Source organism: Rhododendron vialii, chromosome 2a, assembly GCF_030253575.1.
Source record: "Rhododendron vialii isolate Sample 1 chromosome 2a, ASM3025357v1".
NCBI classification, from domain to species: domain Eukaryota; kingdom Viridiplantae; phylum Streptophyta; class Magnoliopsida; order Ericales; family Ericaceae; genus Rhododendron; species Rhododendron vialii.
Window position 1 is genome coordinate 3,324,986 of NC_080558.1, and position 13,213 is coordinate 3,338,198.

The 13,213-nt window shown below is 37.6% G+C and overlaps 1 pseudogene; it reads right to left on the reverse strand.

The window, feature by feature from the left end:
* LOC131316802 (putative calcium-transporting ATPase 13, plasma membrane-type) overlaps nt 1-13,213 on the reverse strand; it is a 65,426-nt pseudogene that overhangs the window by 35,047 nt on the left and 17,166 nt on the right.

Consider the following 13,213-nt stretch of genomic DNA (forward strand, 5'->3'; position numbering starts at 1 on the left):
AATAATTTGTTTACACAAATAATTTTTTTTAGCAATATGAATCTAGTTTGATAGATTTCATTGAGATTTTTTGAACAGTGCAAAAAAAATCAAAAAATTATTTTTCATTTGCATTATTTTTTAATTTAAAAATATGAAATAAACTGCTTAATTTTTAAGGAGATTTCTAAAATGTGGCCTGAGTTTCTGTAAATGTTTGTAGTGATACACCACAACAATAGAAAATTTGCGGAACTTTTTAAAGGTGGATAGAGACAGAAACTTGCCAGCCAAAGGAAAAGGGGAAGGGGAGAGGAAATGAGGTAATTAAGAAGAGTGAGAAAGGTATGACCCCCAAGTCAAAAAAATTTAACTAACTACGCGTGAGTGGAAAATGCTTGGAAGGTCACCTTGCCGATCACCAGAACAGATGGCAATTCCAACTCTGTACCAAATCATTCTGTGATACTCTTTTTATCCTCAGTTTTTGTGTTCATATTCCTTTTGTAAGAATTGTAGTAAAGGTTTGGGATTAGAACAAGTTCCAAGAGTTCTTTTCTTTTTCTTTTTCGTTTTCGGTAATGTATGGTGTCCCGAGTCAACTTGGATGCACTTTGAACTAATCCCTATAGCTCCTCCTGTAGTCGTTTCACATGCTCATACGGTTGTTGAGATGGCTTAAAAAATTGTTAAAACGAAAAAATCAAACCTAAGACATTAAAATAAAATAAATAAAATTTTCAGCAAAGTTTGATTGCTGAACAAGCGTTGGGCCTTTGACCGGAGCAGGTCCTGTTTTTCATCTTTAACTAGGGTCACGGGGGAGCGGGTTTTTTGGACGCTGACACGTGTATCACGTCTTGACAAATACTGGAGCAGGCCCGGTTTTTCATCTTTAACTAGGGTCACGGGGGAGTGGGTTTCTTGGACGCTGACACGTGTATCGCGTCTTGACAAATACTGTACTTCTTCTACCCCAGCAGTGCTACAGTCACCGACCTTGGGGTCGGTGACCGGCCACCGACCGCGTGTGGGGTTTACTCCGGACCCTGCACGAATGATCCGAGCTGCTCAATAATTTAAAAAAAAAACCGAGTGGGCTAAATAAAAAATAAGCTCAATCCGATGTGTATACGTGCTCGTTCCAAACTTTCATTTTTGAATGGCTCGAATCATCTGATTTTGGAACAGCTCGGATCGAGCATATACACACATCAGATTGAGCTTATTTCACACGTGGCCCACTCGGTTTTTTTTTTAAAATTATTGAGCGGTTCGGATCATTCGTGCGGAGCCCAGAGTGGACCCCACACAGGGTCGGTGACTGTAGTGCCTCTGCAACCCTGGCTCTTTGGATGCCACGAGGCACGTATCCATAACTGCCTCACGTTTGAATACAAAAACCAAAAACTGCTCGTGGGCCATTTCACCTTCTTATTTCCGCTAAATAAAGGAAAATGCTAGACACACAACCACTCCCACACAACAACTCACACAATCGCTGACGTCAGCGCAAAACGACGTCGTTTTGATAATTTAAAAAAAAAAAAAAATCCCAGGTCGCGAACACAACCCCCCTTCCCCTTTTCCCTTCTCCCTTCTCGTTCAAAATACAGACACAGAAGCGAGGGAGGGGCTGCCACCACCACAACCCCAGCTGCTCGACGGCGACCGCCAACCCCGGCTGCTCCCCCATCGCCGGCGACCGCCACCAGCACCGGCTTCTGGCACCCCGACGCTGTCCACGACGAAGGTCTCTCTCTCTCTCTCTCTCTCTCTCTCTCTCTCTCTCTCCTTGTTTCAGATTGATAGATTAATTACCCCCACCATCTACTCCTCATCCTCATCAATTAGAGGGTTTCAATTTGAGAAACCCTAAAATGTTGTGCTGCCAAACTATAAAAAAAAAACCTAATTCGAAAATTTTGAGAAACCCCTAATTCGAAATTTCTACCTTCTGGCCATGCTCCAAAAAAGTTGAAAAAAATGAAGTGTAGTTGACGTTCCTGGTTAGTGTGGACAATGTGAAGCTTTTCCTTGGTTGTTTGCTGTATGGAATTCGTTTCTCCATTCCTTATCAGTATAAGTTTTCACTGAAACAAGCAATCAAAAATGGAGGAAACGAGAAAAGGAAAGGGAAAAGGGGGGTTTCTCTGTTCCGAGACCTTTTTTTTTTTTTTTTAATTATCAAAACGACGTCGTTTTGCGCTGATGTCAGCGATTGTGTGAGTTGTTGTGTGAGAGTGGTTGTGTGTCTAGCATTTTCGCTAAATAAAAGTCAAGGTGGCTTTTTTTTATTTATTTAAATTTTTTTCGCATTTGTTAATTTTTTGTGACGAGAGGAATCTAAAAAGTACTTTCTCCATCCTAATTTATTTATCCAATATTGAGAATCCAACTTATTTAGAGAACATAATGGTTATACCTAAAAGTTGTTAACTTTCCAATATTTACCCTTCATCTTTTTTGAAAAGTTACTTTATTTCAAAAAAGTAAGGGCAAGAAGGGTATGTTATCCATTTAAAAGTCAAACAGACAAATAAATTGGGACAATACAAAGTCAAAAAGTGGACAAACAAATCAGAACTGAGAAGTAAAAAATTATAATCAAAATCTTTTTTTAATAAAGACGAAAATAAGCCAAATTTTTTGTCTTTATTTAAAAAAAATTGGATTTCGATCGTAATTTTTTACTTTTTAGATTTCTCTTGTCATGACAAAGCAATAATCAACAAAAAACTAACAAATGAAAAAAAAAATGAATTAAGACAAAAAATAAAGCCACCTCAACTTATTTAGCTGAAATGGCCCGACGATATGCCCAGGGTTCAGTATTTAGAACCCCACGTATCCATATCCATATCCATAGGAATAAATGGACCACTTTCTTTCTTCAAGCAAATCAATCTTAATGATAAATTATCGGTGCATCTCGCTTCACTTGGATTTTAGTTAATCGGACCTTGTTACAAATCACAAAATTAATATGACCTATTAATTTTTAGCCCGAAAAACTCATAAATATCGTACCAAGTTAATTAATATCTAATTAAATGATTCTCCCGCGTTGAACCAAAGTTTGGTGAAAAAACGAATATAAACAACACTACAAAGGTGTGGTGGTATTTAATCCAATGAGGACGCGAGGGCTCTGCTGCCCGCCATGGCACAGCAGCCCCAACCCACACCTGACACAACACCGTTTTGATAAGGGAAAAAAAAAAAAAAAACTCTTCCGCTTGCAATCCTATGGAGCAGAAACGTGATTATGAGAGCCCTAGAGTTAAAATTTAATTATGTCTCTTTAGAATAATATGATCTTCGCGACAATTCAAACGGATTGAAAATTGGAGCACTTAATTTTTTAATCACATTTGTAATATATAAACGGTCTAAAAAAATTAAGTGTGTCAATTTTTAATTCGTTTGAACAAGTACGAAAATCTTATTATTCTAATCATATTATTCTAAAGAGATATAATTAACTTTTGTTTATAGGACTCTCATAATCACGTTTCTGATCTACAGGATCATAAACAAAGAGCAGATACTTAATTATGAGAGTCCTAGAGACAAAAATTAATTATGATACTTTAGAATAATATGATTAAAATAATATGATATTCGTTCTTGTTCAAACGAATTAAAAATTGGCGTACTTAATTTTTTAGACCGTTTATATATTAAAAAATATGATTAAAAAATTTAAGTACTCCAATTTTCAATCCGTTTGAATTGACGCGCAGATCTTATTATTCCAATCATATTGTTCTAAAGAGATATAATTAAATTTTAACTTTAGGACTCTCATAATCACATTTCTGCTCCATAGAATTGCAAGCGAAAGAGTTTTTTTTTTTTTCCTTATCAAAACGGTTCCGTGTGAGGTGTGGGTTGGGGCTGCTGTGCCGTGGTGGGCAGCAGAGCCCCTGCGTCTGATAATATGTACTATCGACATGTTTGGAACTAGTTTTAATTATCAAGGAATTACTCAATTTGGAACCCCGTTCCAGAAACCTTCTTAAAAAATAAGCAGCTTATTTCACATTTTCAAACTCAAAAATAAAATAAATGAAAAATATATTTTTAATTTTTTTTGCATCGTATAAAAGATTTCGATGAGATCTTTCAAACAAAATTCATATTGCATATTTTTAAATTTCAATAACCCCATAATTCTTTAACTTAAAATTGTCTTCTTAAAAAATAAGGACTTTTTCTTTATTTTGGAACGGAGCCTTGTGGGACTGTTAATCCATAAACTTTAAATGAGAAGCCAATCAATTATTTGTTTGCTATTTACTAGAATGCCACCCCTATATCAAGGGATTGACCCGGTAGTCTTGCTTTGAGACTTATCTTTTTTTTATGAAATTAATATTCGTGCTCTATTTTTTTATTGTACGTTCCATTTTTTACGTGAAGTTACTAGTAATTTTATGAACAAAGTTAAGCGCCATCAATAAAAAATGAAGCGCGAATATTAAATTTCTTACTTTTATTTTCAATCTAAAATTACATTTCAAAGTACCTTGTACTTCTCTTTTTGGTCTAGCACCACTTTTATTGTCTTGTAAGCGATCAACTCTCTTAACCTGTTTTAATGGAGTTTGATTAGTTTTTACCATCACTTTCGTTCTTTCTTTTCCTACACGGTTAGGAAATTGTGAAATCCACTCCGTTGTGCCAACCTCCGAAACATCTCGTGGCTTTCCTTTTTAAGTCACACGCAATCGCTCTAGTTAGAAGTTAGATTCACGGTATTCAACTCTTTAACGTTAGCCGCGACGAGTCTTGACACGTCCGCAATTCAGTTAACAAGCACCTAAAGCGCGCTCATGCCTTGCTCGGCATCCAGTGCTAAAAAACAGGAGTACTCTTCAACTGTGTATCACACACATTGTAGGATTATATATCTCACACATCTTAAACATAATGTCCAAGTACTTTAACTTTACATACATGGTCCAATTCTTTTTTCATATCAGGTCAAACAAACAGACAAGTTTTTGGAAACTGAGGATTTGTTTGAGACCCAATATCCTGAAGTTGCCATATAAAACGGTTTCCCGCGTTTTCAGTACCTTCATCATTTCATACTGTAATTTATTAGTCATTGGATAATGTAATATTCTACGAAGTAGTAATTCACAGGTTATTAATGGGAATCTGTTTGTATGCTTTGCTGGTCAACTGAAGATTGCGCACGTAACGCTCAATGAATGAGAAAAGGTTCAGAAATATAGAATCTCCCAACAGTAAATGAATTCATACTGAAAATGGGAGTGTTTGGGAGCCTGCTTTTTGACTTTTCATTTTTAGTTTTTTGCTTTTTTAGCTTTTTGGATTATGATTAGAATATGTTTTTAAGTATGGTAGGAGTATTTGGAAGATATGTGTGGAATGTATTTTGAAACAGTAGTAGTGTTTAGTAGATGAATGATCAAAATAAATTATGAGTTGATTTTTTTCCAAGTTCCCCTTGGCTTTTATTATTGTGTTAAAAGATATACGAATATTTATTTATTTCTTTTATAGCATTTTTTTGAATTTTCATATGTGAGGTGTAAGGAATTTTGCTATAGGGACTGACGGGTCCCGTAGGAAAATCATACCGACGGCAGTGCCCGGCCGTCTCTGGCCACCGGCCGTCCAAATATTCTATAAAAAAACGAGGGGGTCCGCACGGGAATCAATGGCATCCGATATGTGTAGGGTGTTTGATCCAAACGCCCTACACACATCCGATGCCGTTGATTCTCGTGCAGGTCTTCTCGTTTTTTTTATAGAATTTTTGGACAACTCAAATCGGCCGTCTAGTGACCGGAGACAGCCTGGCCCAACCGTCTGTATGATTTCCCTACGGGACCCGTCGGTCCCTATAGCTTTTCTAGACAATTTTAGAGCCTGGGCAAATGGAGAAGTTCCATTTCTCATTCCCTTCCAATTCCGTGCAGCATGTGGCAGAAATAATGGGAGGGCAAAACTGATCAATAGCTAAAAATAGTTAGGGTATTTTGGTAATTCGACATAAAATGGGAAAAGCCAAAACCTCGAAGTGGAAAGTAGGGGTGGCAAATGGGCGGATTTGGGTCAAATTGGATAAGTTGTAAGTGGGTTGGGTATTTAATGAGTCAATGACCCATTAGTTATGAGCTCAATAACCAATACCCAACTTGACCCATTTATTTAAAATTAAACCCGACCCGCCTGCTTGACCGATTCCTAGTCCTAAATTAATGGGTTGCCCCAAGCGTAGGGCTGAAACCGACGTAGCACAATATCCGGTAAGTCCGGAATCGAATCCACAGACACGGTAATGTGTGCTAACTAAAAATTCGGGTTGTTATAATTTAAATGGGCTCTTAGGTAGCCACCCTTTGTTATTTTGATTGAGATTAATTAAAACTTAGAAATTAATTGTACTTTTCAGATAATTAAAAGGAGGTACGATCGTGGGGTTCATAGCCTTCGCAACCAGTCCTGACTAACCTGCTCCATTCAGTGTTCTAAAAAACGTAGAACTTTAGTTTGAAAAAGATACCCCGTAAGATGCAAAACCCTATGGTCACCGTATACCCATGCCCAGCAGAGAATGAGTTTTGGACCCCCATTCCCCCGTTCACATGGGCTCCGACAATGCCCGGGTTCGTCCACGGGAAGTATTTTTCCAATCTTAAATCATTTTTACATTGTTTGAAAATAAGAGCAGTATCCGAACTGATCACGGCGTGCTAATCACCCCACGACCCTACCTAAATAACTACTCACTAATCATTATGCAGAAAATAGAAGAAACCTTAGTTTGAAACATACTTTTATTACTCGATACGAAAAATAAATAAAAGATCCAAACCAAACAAAAACAATCTAATAACTTTAATGAAGACCGAAAATTTAAACGAGTTACTAGTGTGCGAGAAATTGAACAAAACTTCAAAACTCGAAAGAAAAAGAAAACATTACTGTAAAACCAATATGTGCCGCAGCCCGTCGGTTGCGTGATCCCAAGAAGAATCACGGCAGCCCCAATTCTTCCTTCTTTTCCGTGGGAATTAATCCCCTTTTTCCAAGCTGCCGCAGTCCCCCAAGTAAAAATCCATCCTTTCGTCAGTGGGAAGAATCCTCTTTTAAAGCTGTTGCTGCCGACTCATTCACTTGGGCCTAGCCTTGGTCCACCATTTAGCCTTGGTCCACCATTTAACTATTGGGTCCATAATGTAATGGAATAAATTCAAGCCCAATTCTTTGTTTACTTTCGGTGAACATCCATTCCTTGGGCAATTAGTGTTAAACTGTTAGACTTTATATTGCTAATCAAATTAAACTCGAACAGCCCAATCTTCAAGCACCATTTAATATTCCAACTTTGCACTTTTTGTATCAAACCCTCTAAATACCTACAATACAAAAATAAAGTATAAAGTTCCGAATAATATTATAAATAGGACTTAACAAAGATAAATTAGAAGGCGCTAATATGAACATTTACTCGCCTATCACCGCCCATGATAAAGGCCCAAAAGCCGCACCCATTCTTCGGACGGGTCCAACGTCATGAAATGATTGGCCCCCTTTTCATGGTTGAAGTTGGGCCAAGGAATTGGTTTTTTTGAGCACTTTTAACCCACTCAACCAAGCAGTTGCTGACTAGTGAGAGACAAGAAGATCCTTTTAACGAACACACAAACCCGGTCCCACAAACCCAAACTTCCTAATTTCAGACGTACCAAAAAAAACTCCAAATTTCCTGATATGGGAAGCCACGGACAGGCTTGTTTAGTTATACTTATCGATCATTTTGTAAAAAGAAAAATGAGGAGCGCTTTAAATGCAGAAAAACAATATGGTCTGTGGGATTAAACCATTGACTCTAACTGACTAATTTGGATTGCTTATCCTTTCTTTTATCGAATTCCAAACGAGCTTCAATAGAGTAGGATGTTTTGGTTTCCATAGAATAATGCAGAGACGAGTTCATTGATCTGGGTTCGAGCTGGACTCAGATAAATTCCTGAGGTTCAAAATTTATTTTGAATTTGTATTGGCGTACTTAAGTATAAACTCTTCTTTTTTTATTACAAGTATAAACTCTCTTGACCACAGGTTTCTAGTTAGTCAATTATGCATTGAGCTCAACTGAATTTATGTGAAGGCATATCAAAACCACAATTTATGATAATTCAGGTATTTGAGTCAGCTTACGCATAATTCGGAGGCCATGATTAAAGTCAGGGCAAGGTTCCGTATGAACAAACCCCAAAAGAATTGATAGCACATGAGAGGTTTTGAATATGAGAGCACCAATGTGAGAGCCCCAAATGTCCCACATCGGGAATTTGTGGGAAATGGATGTGAAATATAAGGGATTCTGATCAGTTACTGTATAACCTGCAATTAACTTTTTGAGTCATGTGTTTAAGCTAAGGGTAAACAGGTCAATTGGCGCAGGTCGTTACAACAAGCCAACCCTTCCAGGTCATATTTCAACCACAATTACTTAAAGAATTGTATCTATTCCAGTGATCTCATCTCACCTACCACCCTACTAACTTGTTGACTGTGGCATTGTTCTATGTATATTCTCCTACATTCCTTCCTACGTTATGTTTTCTCTTTTCCATGCAAATTTCTTCTTCTTCAACAAGTCTTTAAATATACTGAAAAGAAATCTCAGACCCCATGCCAGTTATCTTTTTACCATTGAGTACTAATTGTTTAATAAGATATTTGCATGATCCTTATCCAAATACCTTTTACTAATTAATTAAGAGTCACAAGTTTAAATTGAATTCAAACAATCAACCACCTTCATTTCCCATGCAATACGTTATTGAGGAAAAAGTGTGAAAAAAATACTAGAAAGTTACAAATCACAATGAACTCCGGCCATTGCCATTGGATCTCAAGAGTTGGTGAATAAAAATTTCCACATTTTTAAATGGGAGATGTACCAAGACCCTGGAGAAATTCATCATCAATTCGTGTATGAAGTCATCGTGCTTACGAATTAACCCTTACATAGGGGGTTTCTCGAATGACCCACGCTAGCTACCGTATTTGATTCTCACATTTTGAGTACAATTCTGCAACATAAAAAATGGTCAGTGGTCAAAGTGAGTAATTACTCTTTAGTTGCCATGTGATGTGTGCTCCAGATCATCCAGAGTCGTTTAATTAACACCACACATTTTCATGGAAGCTCATACATTTTTTTCCAAATGGATGGACCCATATACCTAGCGGCAAATCATATGTGAATGTGTGGTATCAGCGGCAACTCCAGACTCATCTGGCGTTGGGTTCAACACTTCAACCCATGGAATTTGAATCCTTTCTCTCCTCATCAAATCTTTTTTTTGAAAGGGAAAAAATTTATTAACCTTTGAAAACAAATTACAAAGATTAAAAGGACCCAAAGCATAAGGCATCAAGCCGGAGAAGAGTGAACTCACAAAGAGGCAACAACAAACTCCAACAATCATATGCCGCAAGGACCGAAGGGGGGAGAATAACTCTCCTCATCAAAACTTACGTGCTATAGAAGACATCATCTACCTCTGCCTATTTGATCTCTCAAAAAACAAAAAAACAAATCTACAGCCTATTTTGCTATAAACGTAAGCTTAAAAAAGATGAAGATGAGAATGGAAAAGAGGAGTGGAGAGTAAGGGTGGTAAATAGGTAGGTTTTGGTCAAATCGGGTAAGTTATGACTCATTTAGAACCCATTAGTTATGAGCTCAATGACCAATACCCAACCCGATCCATTTATTTAAAATTAAACCCGACCCGCTTATCAACCCAACACATATGTTTAAATTTTAAAATGAATAAAATATCCATGTACACTAAAATAATCATATTACCCCTATACATTTAAATGCCTAAAATACCCATGCACACTAAAATTACCATATTATCCTCCTTTTTTTACATGATAACAAAATATTTAAGTTGACCAAATTCACCAATTTTTTCTTTTTTACATGTATACTATAAAGATTTCTGACGTGATAACGAAGCAAACATCGGGCTAGAGTGACACGAATTTTTGGCCGGGGAAAATGTACATTTTGTTTCCAAGGATTAAAATACCAAAACCAAATTACTAAAAATGACCAAACAGTACTAACAAGTTGAAGTAAGTAATTCGATAGAACACCGTTTGATTCTTTTCGGTTCCTACAATGAGTTGAAACCGTTTTCCATCTTTGTACGTGTGACAACCCCAAGGGGTTTGGTCAAGTGAATATGAGAAATTTAATATATGGTTTTTTCTCAATGAGATCGCATGTCCGAATCCAGTTAAACATTCAAATCTTTGGAGCCACAGAGAGTTTGCCTATTTGTTAACTTCAGGACTTGGATTAATCGAGGTGCACACAAGTTAACCCGGACATCCGATTATAAAAAAAAAATTGGTACGTGAGAATTTTCCTGGTAGAGTGGACTCGGAAAATGGATCATTCACTTTGGTATTGACACTTACAGAGTAAAGAAGCCCTAAAGACAATGCCAATTGTCTTAACTTAGAAAAATGGGCGAGACCAAAGTATGCGATCCAGCGGCTGCCGACTTATGATCGACTGAGAAAGGTTCTTTTAGTTGGGCTATGTTCATGATTTAATAGATTATTTAAATTGATCCAATTAAGACTCAATTATAATTAAATGGATTGAATTCATTCTAACACAACTAATAAATAAGTTTGATTTATTTTTTAATGGGTGAATTTAGATTGATTAATGAATTTGAGTTCAATTTGCCAAATCTAATAGAGCGTGATGCATATAGATACAATTAAAAGAGATTTCCTTCCCGGCAGATGAAAGATTTTTTGAATAGACATAAAGGATGAGAACGTGGAGAGAGTCACTATGACACTTTTGTTTTGACAGTCACAATATTTATAAAGTCAGCAGTGCTACAGTCACCGACCGGGAGGGTCGGTGACCGGCCACCAACCCCGTGTGGGATCTACTCCGGGCTCCGCATAAATGATCCGAGCCGCTCAATAATTTTGAAAAAAAAAACCGAGTGGGCCACTTGAGAAATAAGCTCAATCCGATGTGTGTACGTGCTCGTTCCAAACTTTTATTTTTGAACGGCTCGGATCATCTAATTTTGGAACGGCTAGGATCGAGCACGTACACACATCGGATTGAGCTTATTTCTCACGTGGCCTACTCGATTTTTTTAAAAAAAATTATTGAGCAACTCGGATCATTCGTGCGGAGCCCTGAGTGGACCGCATACGGGTCGGTAGCCGGTCACCGACCCTCTCGGTCGGTGACTGTAGTGTTTCTGTATATAAAAGTGGGATCATGAGAGAGAAATCCTTTAGGTTCAACGGATAAGGTGCAATAAATGGGGGACAGTGTTCTGTCGGTATTGATATTTTGGCGCTAACGCGAATTAAGAAAATGGGGTCCCTTATGCATTCTACAAAAAATGAAAAGAAAAGAAGGGGTCAACTTGGAAAAGAAAAATTATTTGCGGCAAAAGTACCAATCATGGTTGTATAATCAGTTTTTATTAATTTGACGTGCTCATTCCGAAAAAATGTAATTTTACAGAGCAAGGCGTATTGAATACGGAGTACTTCCTAATTTTTGGCCCCCTCATTTCAGCCAAATTTTGGGAGCCCAATGCAATTGCTTTGCTCAGGACTGGCACTGATGACATGGGCAATCAAACCTAACATAGAGGTTTCCAGGATTTCACTAGGTTCAAGTGACCCACTCTCTTCGGGAAAAAGAAGAAGAAGGTGATCCACTCTCTTGTATGGGCTGTTGCCACAGTGTGATATTGTAGAGTTTTGAGACATCATGTGACGGTGCTAAGATCAGGTGCCGATGCTCGCGCGGTATCAAAGGGCACCGAGTAATTTTCCGGCCGAATACCATGGGGGTGTTTGGTTAGTGCATTTTTGCATTTTAATTTTTGGGAGCTCATTTCTATAACTCATTTTCGAAAAACACATTACTAATTTTGCTTAAAGAGGCAAGAACCCAGAACGAGGGCAGAAGGTACTTTTCGAGGTTTTGGCTTTTCCCATTTTATGTCGAATTACCAAAATACCCTAACTATTTTTAGCTATTTATCAGTTTTGCCCTCCCATTATTTCTGCCACATGCTGCACGGAATTGGAAGGGAATGAGAAATGGAACTTCTCCATTTGCCCAGGCTCTAAAATTGTCTAGAAAAGCTATAGGGACCGACGGGTCCCGTAGGGAAATCATACAGACGGTTGGGCCGGGCTGTCTTCGGTCACTAGACGGCCGATTTGAGTTGTCCAAAAATTCTATAAAAAAAACGAGAAGACCCGCACGAGAATCAACGGCATCCGATGTGTGTAGGGCGTTTGGATCAAACATCCTACACATATCGGATGCCGTTGATTCCCGTGCGGACCCCCTCGTTTTTTTATAGAATATTTGGACGGCCGGTGGCCAGAGACGGCCAGACACTGCCGTCGGTATGATTTTCCTACGGAACCCGTCAGTCCCTATAGCAAAATTCCTTACACCTCACATATGAAAATTCAAAAAAATGCTATAAAAGAAATAAATAAATATTCGTATATCTTTTAACACAATAATAAAAGCCAAGGGGAACTTGGAAAAAAATCAACTCATAATCTTTTAAATAAATAAATATCCATTCTCATCTTCATCTTTTAAGCTTACGTTTATAGCAAAATAGGTTGTAGATTTTTTTTTTTTTTTTGAGAGATCAAATAGGCAGAGGTAGATGATGTCTTCTATAGCACGTAATTAAGTTTTGATGAGGAAGGTTATTCTCCCCCTTTCGGTCCTTGCGGCATATGATTGTTGGAGTTTGTTGTTGCTTCTTTGTGAGGTCACTCTTCTCCGGCTTGATGCCTTTTGTTTGGGTCCTTTTAATCTTTGTAATTTGTTTTCAAAGGTTACTAAATTTTTTTCCTTTCAAAAAAAGATTTTGATGAGGAGAGAAAAGGATTCAAATTCCATGGGTTGAAGTGTTGAACCTAACGCCAGATGAGTCTGGAGTTGCCTCTGATACCACACATTCACATATGATTTGCCGCTAGGTATATGGGTCCATCCATTTGGAAAAAATGTATGAGATTTCATGAAAATGTGTGGTGTTAATTAAACGACTCTAGATCTAGAGCAGTACACATCACATGGCAATTAATGAGTAATTACTCACTTTGACCACCAACCATTTTTATGTTGTAGAATTGTACA